Source organism: Pristis pectinata, chromosome 20 (assembly GCF_009764475.1).
Source record: "Pristis pectinata isolate sPriPec2 chromosome 20, sPriPec2.1.pri, whole genome shotgun sequence".
Taxonomy (NCBI): domain Eukaryota; kingdom Metazoa; phylum Chordata; class Chondrichthyes; order Rhinopristiformes; family Pristidae; genus Pristis; species Pristis pectinata.
In genome coordinates, this window is record NC_067424.1 from 6,915,179 (window position 1) to 6,929,009 (window position 13,831).

Genomic DNA, 13,831 nt, shown 5'->3' on the forward strand with positions numbered 1-13,831 from the left:
GCTGTTCCTCCAGTTTGCACTTGGAATTCTCCCGGCAGTGGAGGAGGCCGAGGACTGACATATCAGAGATAGTGTAAAGCGGACATCCTGTATCCCGTCTAGCTCTGAAAGAATTGTGAACATTTCATTGAGATTTTATCTCTGTTTTATAAACTCTAATGAATACAAGTGTAATCTAATCTCAGGATTCAGTCTGATGAACCTTGTTTGCTCTCCTTCTATGTAAGTATTTTCTTTCTTAAGTAAGACCAAAACCGCACACGATAGTCTATGTGTAGTCTTACCAATGCCCTATATAGGTGTGAAAAGCAAAATGTAACTTTGCCACTGACTCCTGGGAACCTTTGGCCCATGACCACTCAGAGTGGAGAAGGAGCATTCGGGATGGTATTGGGAGCTTTGAGACCACGCATTGGGAGCACACGAGACCCTGTGGAAGCAGCAGAAGGAGAGGACCACCTCACAATCCGGCCAGCCCATCAGGCACGTCCCGCCCCATCTGTGGGAGAGTGTGTGGGTTCCACCTTGACCTCATCAGCCACCTCAGAATCCACCGAACTGGAGTGGAAGATCCTTTGGGATTGCATTGGTAGAAGCTTTGCTCTGGTGGTGTATGGGGAGGGCGGGCCGGTTTTAGCAAGTTTTTGACGTACCATCAGACTTAAGGACAGCTTATATCCCACTGTGATAAGACTATTGAATGATTCCCTTTTATGATGAGATGGACTCTGATCTCACGATCTACCTTGCTGTGACCTTTCACGTTATTGCACTGCACTTTCTCTGTGGCTGTGACACTTTACTCTGTACTGTTATTGTTTTTACCTGTACTACATCAATGCGCTCTGTACTAACTCAATGTAACTGCACTGTGTAATGAATTGACCTGTACAATCGGTATGCAAGACAAGTTTTTCACTGTACCTCTGTACAAGTGACAATAATAAACCAGTACCAATACCAATACCAATACAAGGCGGCCAGCAAGGTTCATTTTGTTAAATCCAGACACAAGGGACTGCAGATGCTGGAGTCTGAAGCAACAAACAAATTGGTGGAGGAATTCAGTGGGTTGAGCAGCATCTGTGGAAGGAAATTTTTTTTATTCCAAAATAAACTTTATTCATCATAAAAAACAAACTATATACAACAATAAAACAGTGCAAACCTTTACATTAGTGTACGGATCAATCATTAGTGTTTTTATATTAAAAAAACACAGCACTGATGCCTCTCGTGTGGCTCTCTGGAGGCTACCCAGTCCTGTATTTACAATATTTAAGGGGCTTTCTCGCCTGACCCTGCCCCTCCCTCTCCAGTGGCGGAAGAACCCTAAACTGTAGTCCTTCCCCATCGAGCCCTTATGTTGGCTGCACCCAGCTTCAGTGCGTCCCTCAGCACGGACTCCTGCAGCCTGGAATGCGCCAGTCGGCAGCTTTCCCCTACGGACATCTCGCTGTGCTGGGAGACCAACCAGTTTCGGGCAGACCAAAGGGCGTCTTTCACCAAGGTGATGACCTTCCAGCAAGTGGCCAGTCAACGTTTAATGTTGAAACCCTTCATCTGGACTGAAAGGGGAGAGATAGCCAGCATAAGGAGGTGAGGGGGAGAGGTGGGTAAGAGCTGGCAAGCGATAGGTGGATCCAGGTGAGGTAGGGTTGATTGGCAGATGGAGTCAGGTGAGGGAGGGAAGGCTTTGGAGGCAACAAAGGGGCTGCAGATGGTACATTGAATCTGAGCACCCTCGTCTTAGAAGGGTCCTGACCCGAAATGTTTTTCTCCATGGATGCTGCCTGGCCTGCTGAGTTCCTCCAGCATCATCGTGTTTTTCATCTTGATTGCAGCATCTGCGGTTTCTCACCCTCTTTTGATATCAGACTCCAGCATCTGCTGCCCTTTGTCGCCTGCACCCGACAAAGTTCCTCCAGCAATGTGATTTTAGCTTCATCTTGTTCAACTTTGTATCCTCCAAACACACAAAGCAGATGATGTGTGGATTTATTCCCCCCCACCACCATCACCCCTCAACTCCTCAGCCTTCTGTTGCATTGCAGCCAAATGCAAGCGTGCATTGTCCGTCAGTAACTGGTACCATGCAAACAGAAGTGTGCACTTGGTGTCGTTGGTGGCATCCGTCAACCACGCACTTCCGAAATCCTGCCGTGTTGGCGACAGTATCACATGAATATCAGAAGCAGAGTAAGTCGTGCATGCAGTGCCTGACTGCCCAATCCTATCACGCTGTTTGACGAATGAGGTGCCAATTCAACGTTCACCACCTCTCTCTGGAATCCGTGCAAGATCCCACGAACACACGCAGTTGTGGGGGGTGGGGGGGGGAGGTGGGCTTTCTGGGCACCCACCACATCGCCACACAGTGACTTCACTCCTGGAAGGTAGTCCTCGGAAGTCCTGTGAGGGACGGGGCAGCTTCTAAATCAATGCAATTGTTTTTATATATATATATAAATACCCAAACCCATTCTAAAGACCAAGGTTTTGTTTTGCAAACTGGGGGGTGGCGGGTGTTGATCTTATTGACAGATCTGCATTGCTGGTACCAGCCCTCTGGTAAGTAACCTAAGAAAGTTTTTTTTCCTCGTTCCCCCTCCCCTCCCCTCCCCTCCGCTCCCCTCCCCTCTCTCTCTGTCTGCCCCTGCGCAATCTCTCTCGCCAGCACTGACTAGTCAGGGTCGCAGTGGCAGCGAGACGCGTTCTTGTCAATTTCCTCTTCCTTTGCCCTCAGTGCGCAGGCGCGGGCCTCCGCCGGTTTGTTACATGTTAACCTGGCGTCAGTTTCGCTACAGTGGCGAATGAATAGGAGCGAATCTGCCGCTGAGGAAGCAGCTTACATCATGACTTCTGCGAATCAAGATCATGTTGCAGGTACGCAGAGTGCGAGTGTGTTACCTCTGCATGTCGCCCTTTCTTTCCGACCCTGTTTTATTTCAGGAAAATATCTTAAAGGCAGCCCGTTTCACTCCAAACTTCCACCTCTCTAAACTTTCCTTAAAACTTTACACACACACACACACACAAATACAATTCGTTGAAGTAAAAACTTTTTGGCAACGGTAGACGTGTCGACGGTGCGGAAAGAATGCCATCTGGAGAGGGGCTCGCAGTGTTTTTAACGTGACGTTATGCTTTGAGACAAAAGCCAGCGATTCCTGTTTAAGACAAAGTTGAAGGAGCACACATTTCGCAAATCATTTGAAAATTCTGCAGTAGGTTAGTCCGTGGTTCTATTCATTGTGCAATCGGGTTGAGATATCCCAAAAATAAAAAAAATTCGCGGTGCCAGGGATCGTGATTTTCCTTCATTTTAATTGTGTTGATTAGAATTGCTTCTCTCTCCCGCCCCCTCTCTTCCCTTCCCAGTTCCTTCTCTACATTATTTTCTGGATTGCAGTCATTAGGTGTGGTGAGCGAATGTAACTTAACACTCTTTATATAAACATATTGTATAAAGCCCAATATTCGTATCTGGTGTATATTGGAGCCAAATCACAAAAGAGGGAGATAATATCGTGGCTTTCTTACCTAGAGTGATTTAACGAGACTGTCCTGCAAAGACTCTTCAAGAGATTGTAGCTTCTGCCTCCTGTATTTAGCACGGAATCTGAGACTATTAACCTCCTGACAATAGCATCCGATTAAAACCTCCACATTTGAGTGACGGCCTGATTTATCCTGTTTGTTTGGTGGCGGTTTTTTGGTCCCTTCACTGAAATAGATGTGACCATGACGGAGAACTGTCATCAAGTTTTTTGTTAATGTCATTGCTGCTTGCTGATGTTTTATGGGTTTCTTGGCCCAGGTTGATAAATAGAGGACAGTATAAAACGGCCATTGTATTCCGCTCCACAGGTTGAGCGCTTCAAGCTACAATAAAATCCATTGCATTTTTTGGTTACCAAGGTGGGACACTGATGAGCTGCTTCCATTGAAAGGGTGCCAAGGAGAACCTTCGGGTCTGTGCAGGGCAAGCTTGTGTTCTGCTGGTTTTAGTGTCATTTCAGACACTGGCATTATTCCCACTCCTGATCACCATCTAGTGACGGCTGTATGTGAAAACGTTGTTCCCCTTCTGCTCTCATCTCCTCTATTCTGTTTCCTTTTTAACTACCTCAGTGTGACTATGTCTGGCATGATCTGTCTGGATGGCACGCAAACAAAAGCTTTGCACTGTATCTTGGTACATGTGATGATAATAAACCGATATTCTCATCCTGGATCCTATGTCCCATTGACAGTCACTGATTTACTGTCAATAAATCTGATTCTGAATTAACTTTTTGGTAAGACCCTTTATCAAAAGAATCTTACCAAAAAGTTAATTCAGAATCAGATTTATTATCACTGACTTAGAGGATGTGGAATGTATTGTTTTGCGTCAGCAGTACAGTGCAAAGACATAAAATTACTGTAAATTATAAATAGTGCAAGAAAAGGAATAATGAGGTAGTGTTTATGGGTTGTTCAGACATCTGATGGCAGAGGGGAAGAAGCTGTTCCTGAATTGTCGAGTGTGGTTCCTCAGGCTCCTGTACCTCCTCCCCAATGGTAGTAACGAGAAGAGGGCGTGCCCCAGGTGGTGAGGGTCCTTCGTGATGGATGCCGCCTTCATGAGGCGCTGCCTCTTGAAGGTGGCCTCGATGGTGGGGAGGTTCCTGTGGAAGAACTGTGTCCCACTGCAGGTCAGTGCTTCAGCTGGGGTTGGAACGAAGAAAAGAGGACTTGCATTTATATAGAAGCTTCCGTGATCTTGCTTAATCCATAGCATTATCTATAGCAGTAGTTCTGAATGTAGCAACTGTTGTAATGTGGAACTCCTAGCAACCAATTGTTCACAAGCTCCCACGAACAAGGCAGATATTCTGTTGTAGAGATACTGATTTATATGTTGGTTAGAAGCAGTCAGGAGTGGGGAGGGTTGGAAGGGGGAATGCATTGTGAGACTTTGTGCTGTTTCAGATAACCGAAGGTTGCAGCTTGCAGTGAGGCGATTGTGCAAAAGCCGATGTTGGCTCCTTGAACAAACTATACAATAAATTCTATTCTGCTCATTCTCCATAGACCTTCATTCAGATACTTATCCAATTCTCTTCTCTTTTTGATAGTTATTACTGAATTATAAGAAGCATAAATAGAATAGACAGTTTTTCCCAGGGTTGAAATGTCTAATCCTGCAGTTAAGGTAAGAGGGGGTAAGTTCAAAGGAGATGTGTGGAGCACAGAGAGAGGTGGGTGTGTGGAATGTGCTGCCAGGGGTGGTGGTGGAGGCAAATATGATGATAGCATTTAAGAGACTCTTAGACAGGCACATGGATGTGCAGAGAATGGAGGGATATGGACATTGTGTAGGCAGAAGGGATTAGTTTAGTTTGGCATTTAATTAAATCACACCAGCACCTGTACTTCCTTAGGAGGCTAATGAAATTTGGCATGACCCTTTGATTCTCACCAATTTTTATCAATGCACCATAGAAAGCATCCTATCTGGATGCAGCATGGCTCATCAACTGCTCTGCCCGTGACTGCAAGAAACTGCCAAGAGTTGTGGACGCAGCTCAGCACATCACAGAAAACAGCTTCCCCTTCATGAACTCTGTTTACACTCCTCGGTGAAGGAGCCAATGTAATCAAAGATCCACCCCAGTCATGCTCTGTTCTACTCTCTCCCACTGGGCAGAAGATACAAAAGTCTGAAAGCACGTACCACCGGGCTCAAGGACAGCTTCTATCCTGCTGTTATAAAACAATTGAACAGTCCCCTAGTATGATAAGGTGGACTCACAATCTCCCTCATTATGGCATTGCACCTTGTCTGTCTGCACTCTGTAACTGTAACACTTTATTCTGCATTCTGTTATTGTTTTCCCTTGTACTGCCTCAATGCACTGATGTGATGAAATGACCTGTATGGATGGCATGGAGAATAAAGTTTTTTTTACTGTACCTCGGTACATGTGACAATAATAAACCAATTTACCAATTTAATTAGTTCGATACAATATTGTGGGCCAAAGGCCTGTTCCTGTGCTGTACTGTTCTGTGTTTTAACGTGCACTGCACTTTCAAATAGTGAATGCCATTCAATGGTATCACTGTGCGTTTACTTTCCCTCTTGCATCACCTATGGCTACTTTCTTCAACCTATCCTCTCATTACCAATCCTGCCAGTGGCAATACGTTCTCCTTATTAACACTGTCAAACTCTTAAGAAGTTTGAACATTTTGATTAAAAGTTTTCTTAGCTTGCTCAACTGTTAGAACAAGCCAGTTACTTTGAACTTCTTTTTGTAATGTTTTATCTTTGGTACTATTTGAGTGAATATCATCTGTATCCACTCCAAGATTTTGACATCCTTCCTGAGGGGTCGTGCCCAGAATTGGCCTCAATACTCCAACTGAGGCCTAACTGCTAATCGAGGAACCCGCATTTTATAATGGGTTATATTTTTATTTCTGTGTTTTTATACTTCAATCTCAGAGCTGTATGCTTTTTTTTAAAGTAGCTGTCCTGACTTGCCATGCCACCTACAAAGATTTGAATACATGCCTCTTGTAGTGAACATCTCCCAGATGTTCCCCACCAGAACGTGCCCTCACTGGTTCCACTGCTTCCTCCCTTGCAGGGCTTGCCACATACTGTTCAACAAACCTCACGAATCCCCTCCTCCCTCCTTACACACAATGCTTGTATTTTTCCAGTCTGTTATTTTATTGTTATCTTCCAGAATAATTATTCCTGCAGCTCTTGCATCTTTCTGCAATTTGTCTGCAAATTTCTTCTTACATCTGCTTCTCACAACTTACTGGTCCAAGCCTCACACCCAGCAGCATCATAGTTTGGCTATTGTCCTCAATCCCAACCACATGCTCTGCCCTTGAAACTTCAAATACAGGTCCTCACCAGCTCGTGAATGCCCAACTCTACGTACCACCTGTACATACGAATGAGCGTTTGGGAGACCGGCGGGATAGATTTGCCGGCTGCTGTGGGGCTGCAGGTATCTTCTGCCTGGTGGCAACTGGTTCTGGGGTTGTGTCTATCTCCCAGATAATCCCAAATCAATTGAAAAGAGACGTCAGACACTTTCACTTTGTTCTACGGCTGTCCCCAAGTTACGAAAGCCCAACTTGCAGATACCCCTTCGTACGAGTGAGCTCCCATGTTGTAATTAAATTCAAAAGTCCAACCTATGTACATATGTTCATTCCTATGAACATCAGAACTAGTTCCTTCTCTCTCTCCACTTTTAGTAATTCTTTATTATCAGTCTTCTGTGTTTTTGATGCCATTCATTACAATACTGTGGTGGTATGATTACCGTATTGATTGATTTTTGTGTATATTCTGACTTGTGGAAAAAATCGACTTAAGGACATCTGTAAAGATGGAATCCGTTTGTCACCTGGGGATGGCCTCACAAGGGAAAACTACAAAAAGGGATTTCCAGGAATATTTTCCTTCCCTGCCTTCTGACTAGCTAGGAATTTCTAGTATTAACTAGTATTAATTAATACTAATAGTATTAGTAAAAATTAGCATTAGTACCAGGATAAACACTTGTAATTCCTAGATTCTAGTAACATAATGTTTACGTCACTGTGCCAGGTAACCAAAAGGCCTGAGTCAGTAATCTGGAGGCAAGAGTTCAAATCTGACAACGACAGCTGGCAAACTTAAGTTCAGTTAATCGAATAAACCTGGAGTGGAGATCTTGTACAGGTCCTCCCTAGGTCATGTATGTCCAACTTGTGTACAGCCCGTAAATGTGAATGAGGGTTTGGGATAGGGACTGGGTGGATTCGTCGACTGCTGCAGGGCTGCAGACATCTTATGCCTGTGAACTTGGTTTGTGGCAGTATCTCAATAGTTGAGTTAGGTGCCCTGGTTTAACTACATGTTGTCCTCGGTTGGCCAAGGTTTTTATTTCTATATGATGTCGGACAGATTCATTTCCGACTTGCGATCAGTTCGGGTTTGGAATGGTTCTTAGGAACGGAACTCTGTCGTAACCTGGAGAGGACCTGTATCTGATTAGAGTCATACAGCATGGAAGCAGGCCCTTCGGCCCAACTTATCCATGCTGACTGCGTTGGCCAGTGAGCTAGTCCCATCTGCCTGAGTTTGGCTGATAGCCCTGTAAACCCCTCCTATCCATGGACTTATCTCGATGTCTTTTAAATGTTGCTGATGTGCCCGCCTCAACCACTATTTCTGGCAGCTCATTCCAAATACGTACCACCCTCTGTGTGAATGTTGTAAAAGTGCAATTCATTAATACTCTTTAGGGAAGGAAATCTGCTGTCTTGACCCAGTCTGGCATCTATGGGACTCCAGGACCATACAAGTATGGGGTTGACTCCTAATTTCCTACTGAAATTGTAGACTGGACACAAGTCAAGTGTTCGTGACCTTGGGAGGACCTGTACAAGATCTCCACTCCAGATTTATTCAATTAACTGAATTTAAGTTTGCCAACTGTCGATAGATTTGAACTTGCCCCTCCAGATTACTGACTCAGGCCTTTTGGTTTACTCAGTGCAAGGGCTATTTACAGGTGAGCAAAAAAAATGGCCCTGCCATCATCAACCACGTCTTGTCCATGAGTAAATGTGGAATTTGTTGCCACGGGCGGCTGTGGAGGCAAAGTCATTGGATGTATTTAAGGCAGAGATTGATAGGTATCTGAGTAGCCAGGGCATCAAAGGTTATGGTGAGAAGGCGGGGGAGTGGGTCTAAATGGGAGAATGGATCAGCTCATGATAGAATGGCGGAGCAGACGATGGGCCGAATGGTTGACTTCTGCTCCTTATGGTCTAAAGCCAGTTGTGAATCTTCAGTCAGGGTGCTGTTTTGAGTGCTATATTTAATGCTGCTCTCTATGATGACAGCTGCAATATTCTTATGGTTCCAAGTAGCTTATCCACTTCTCCTCATTAAATTAAATATTTGTACTAGCTGTCAGATCTGCTTGTGAACACATCACTAGTAATGTTTGAGCAAGTGTCTTTGTCAATTGTTTCCTAGATTGCCAGAACTTCTGTTGGCATTAACTTTGTGCTTTGCTACTTGGAGTAAATAGTGGAAGTCTTCTGTACTGGAGATTTCCTCCAGGGCTTTTTGAAGCCTCCTTTTAGTGATTGTGCTGTATTATGTCCATAGATTGCAACCTAAAACCAACAACATGGCCAAGGGCGAAGATATCTCGCACACTGCACGAGATTGAAAATAGGGAGGAGGGAGACCAAGGAGGGATTTGAAAGTAAACTTGCATATTTTAAAGTTGAGTCATGCCTTGACCTTCTTATGATGCTGAGATATGATGGGATCTACATCTACCCAGAAGCTGCTACTCTTGTGGGATCTTGCAGACCGACTTGTACTGACTCTGTGTTGTCTGTAGGATGCATTGCAACCAGCTGAGATCAGTGAACTTAGTGTAGGATCAGTTGGCTCCTGGGGTTTTCTTAATGTAACATTTTTAGTCACTTGGTGAATACTGTCAGAGAGATGACTCAGGTTCTGCTGGCAGTTTAAATTTCATCCTGTGGCCAACCTATCTGGTTTATAGAATTTACATTTTTTTTTGAGCAAACAGTGATTTGTGCCTTGTTAAATGTTTTAACTAAAATCTTGGCACCAGTCAGTAGTAGTTTGTTAACTCTTTGTTGATGGAACTGTATAATCATATTAATTTTTTTAAATTGAGCCACTTCTGTTGTGCTGTCTCTTTCACTTGTTTTCACAAGTTGTTTTATTTTATGTAAAGTGTTATAAATATAAGGTATCCACAAGTAATTAAAATAGGAAATGAAGGAGAAATTTCCTTTACCATGGGGAGCTCAGACTGTGAACTCAATAGAGGGGATTAGTTCAAGCACCAAGTGTGCAAGGGGGAAAAAGAGGCTGCAGTTAGTAGTGTGAGAGGAAAATTACATGGAGGATAAATACTGGGTGTTGCTGCAGATATTGTAATTTTCGTTCGTTCTCTATCCTTGCCCTACACCACAGCCGCTCTGAGAGGCTTGGCAAGGTTTAACTCCCAGTATCGTAAAGGTGCAAACCTTTTCAATGTCACACAGCTGCCATCCATTGCTGATCTGCAACCTACAGCTATTAAGCAATTCCACCTGGTAATTTATTTCATCCACATCCGTGTGTAATCAGATGCTAAGATTCCCTGCCTAACTGTGGTGTAGATGCATGAGTTCAATCTTGACGTCGGGTGTCGTCTGTGTGGAGTCTGCTTGTTTTCCCTGTGACCGCGTGGGTTTCCTCTGGATGCTCCAGTTTCTTCCCACATCCTAAAGGCATGCTGGTTGGTTGGTTAATTGGTCACTCTAAATTGCCCCTAGTGTGTTGGTAAATGATAGAAACCGGGGGAGTTGATGAGAATGTGGTGAGAATAAAATGAGATTAGTGTAGGATTAATGTAAATGGGCCCTTGACTCACTGTGCTGAAGATCCTGTTTCCCATGCTGTAGGACTCTGTGACTCTAAAGTAAGTAATTTAGTTGTGGAACACTTCAAACCATAAGAGAGTATTATATCAGTACCAGTACTCATACCACAGTCACATGGTTCCCTTCTTAACCCTATCCCTTCCACTCTGTCCTCCTTTAAGGCTTTCTTTAAGCATGCCTGCTTGGCTGAGTTTTCACTCTTTATGTGGCTCACTGTCAAATTTTGTTTGATACTCTCCTATTGGCTACCTAGGGATAATTTGCTGTGTTAAAGACTCTATGTTTGTTGTAAAATGTGAGTAATAATCCTATGCACAGTAATTCAATGTGAAATTAATCTCTTCCCTGCACAGGAGCAAGTCGCACTGGTAAATCCACGAGATAGATGGAGTTGCCCATCTGTAATCTCAGTAAATCTCTCTAATAGGATACAAGTATATCTGAGTTTTGCATATGACATCTTTTGGTCTTGCATGTTCCATACATACTGATGTGAATTTCACTTCCATTCATTTATAGAATGTAGGAATTAGTCAGAGAGAGACAGAATGGAAACCCTTCAGCCCATCGAGTCCATGCCAACCCTCAATTTAGATCCACTTACACTAATCCCACATTCTTTATTCTTCCTACATTCTCATGAACTTCCTCCAAATTCCACCACTATCTACTCTCTGGGGGTGATTTACAGTGGCCGATTAATCTATCAACCCACATCTTTGGGATGTGGGAGGAAACCCAGGCAGTCACAGGCAGAATGTGCAAACTCCAGACAGAGAGCATGTAGAGACCTGGAGCTGTGAGGTAACGGTTCTGCCAGCTACAGCACTGTGTTTGCAAAGCCAGCATTTATTGGCCATCGCTAATTGTCCTTGAGACTCAGGTGGTGAGCTGCTGCTTTGTACTGCTGTATAGTGAAGGTGCTCCCACCTGTGTGGAGACTTCCACTATTTAGGATTGGTGATGGATTTCCATCAGGAACATGTGCAGTTTCGAGGGGAAGCAGCAGGTGGGTGTACTTCCATGCACCTGATGCCTTCACCCTTGCAGGCAACATCTTTCAAAGTTCAGGTGTCACAAGCATAAGTGTAGACGCAAGAGATTGCAGATACTGGAAGCTGAAGAACAAAGTCTGCTGGAGGAACTCAGTGGGTCGAACAGCATCTGAAGTGGTGGGGTGGGGGGAGATATTGTTGACTCCTGATACCATGTTTTGACCCGAAACATTGAGAATTCCTTTCCCCCCACAGATGGTATTGGTATTTGGTATTGGTTTATTATTGTCACTTGTACCAAGGTACAGTGAAAAGCTTGACTTACAAACCGATCGTACAGGTCAATTCATTACACAGTGCAGTTACATTGAGTTAGTACAGAGTGCATTGAAGTAGTACAGGTAAAAACAATAACTGTAGAGTAAAGTGTCACAGCTGCAGAGAAAGTGCAGTGCAATAAGGTCCAAGGTCACAACAAGGTAGATCGTGAGGTCAGAGTCCATCTCATTGTATAAGGGAACCATTCAATAGTCTTATCACAGTGGGGTAGAAGCTGTCCTTGAGTCTGGTGGTACGTGCCCTCGGGCTCCTGTATCTTCTACCCGATGGAAGAGGAGAGAAGGGAGACTGTCCTGGGTGGGTGGAGTCTTTGATTATGCTGGCTGCTTCACCAAGACAACGAGAGTCCAAGGAGAGAAGGCTGGTGTCCGTGATGCGCTGGTATTCAATCTGCGCCGAGATGCTATTCAATCTGCTCCAGCAGATTGTTTGTTGTTGCAAGCACAAGTGTAATGGGCTGAATGAATAGCATGTAAAATATCTTAAGTTAAAAGCATAAAATGCTGGAAACTCAATATTTTCTGTGGTTTCAACTTCAAAACAACTGCATGTTTTTGCTCTTTATTATGGAAGACATTGCCTTGATGGCAAACTTTTCTATATCCCTCTCATAAATGCAATGATGCTTAAGCTATGTAGCCGATATAAACAAGTTTGACAATAAATATAATGGCCCTTTTGCTCTTGACTAGTTTGACTTTAACACAAAAATTATTTTATTCACTAATTGGACAAACCTCACTATTTCATCTGCAGTTTAGTTGCAACTGCTACATGGCTTTCCTTTTAAGGTCCTGCCATTTGTCATTTCCTAACAGAGGCCGAGCTTGCAGAGTTATAAACTGGGAGCAGCTGTTGGGAAAACTGCTGTGAAGCTACCCATTAAACTTCTGGGTCATACCTATGAGATAAAATAGTTGAACTAAACTGAGGCTTTAAGAATAAGGGAACCAGTGAGGGGAAAAAACAAGAACTGGTCAGGAGTGTTGTGATTGAGTCTGTTATTTTGTAGTGTCACTCGAAGTCTGTAGTGCTTTTCCATACATGATTGTGTCCCAGCTCTTCTGAAGACATGTGCACACATAAAGTCAATGCTTTCCGATATCTCCTCCAGGTGAGATTATTGGTGGGCATGTCTTGATCTTGAGGCAGAACAGAAGTTCTCCCAGCCAAATCTGACCCAGATATCAATAAGGTCGAGGGCTTGCTTTGGGCTTCTGATCTACTGATCAGGATTGGCTATCCAATTTCCCTCACCACTGTTACAATATAGTGCTGTACGCGAGGGTTCACATGTTGTGGTGTGGTAGTTCCTTGTCAGACTAATGCATTTGCTCGTGTTGCTCACACCTCATCACTCCCTCCAAATCCTATCTCAAAGAAAGCTGGTGTTATGTTGGATGAGATGGATTATTGGGGTACGGAAGTGTGGTGAAATGATACTGGACTAGTAATCCAGAAGCCTGGACAAATGGTCCAGAAACACAAGTTCAAGTCTCACCGTGGTATCATGAGACTTTAAATTCATTTAATTTAATAAATCTGGAAGAAGCTATATAGGACCCTGGTCGGACCCCACATGGAGTACTGTGCTCAGTTCTGGTCAACTCACTACAGGAAGGATGTGAAAACCATAGAAAGGGTGCAGAAGAGATTTACAAGGATGTTGCCTGGGTTGGGGAGCATGCCTTATGAAAACAGGTTGAGTGAACTCGGCCTTTTCTCCTTGGGGAGACGGAGGATGAGAGGTGACCTGATAGAGGTGTATAAGATGATAAGAGGCACTGATCGTGTGGATAGTCAGAGGCTTTTTCCCAGGGCTGAAATGGTTGCCACAAGAGGATACAGATTTAAGGTGCTGGGGAGTAGGTACAGAGGAGATGTCAGGGGTAAGTTTTTTGCTCAGAGAGTGGTGAGTGCGTGGAATGGGCTGCTGGCAATGGTGGTGGAGGTGGATATGATAGGGTCTTTTAAGAGACTTTTGGATAGATACATGGAGCTTAGAAAAATAGAGGGGT

General features: G+C 44.0%; 1 protein-coding gene across 2 annotated transcripts in view; it reads left to right on the forward strand.

Annotated features, from left to right (window-relative positions):
* The first annotated feature begins 2,173 nt into the window (after positions 1-2,173).
* slc45a3 (solute carrier family 45 member 3) overlaps positions 2,174-13,831 on the forward strand; it is a 148,438-nt gene continuing 136,780 nt past the window's right edge. The window contains exons 1-2 of one of the 2 annotated variants that reach the window (XM_052034796.1): positions 2,174-2,199; positions 2,747-2,886. The gene's annotated coding sequence lies outside the window, so the exon portion shown is untranslated. Of the gene's footprint in view, positions 2,200-2,746; positions 2,887-2,947; positions 3,232-13,831 lie in introns of those variants that run through there. The other variant, XM_052034801.1, reaches the window with a different exon arrangement.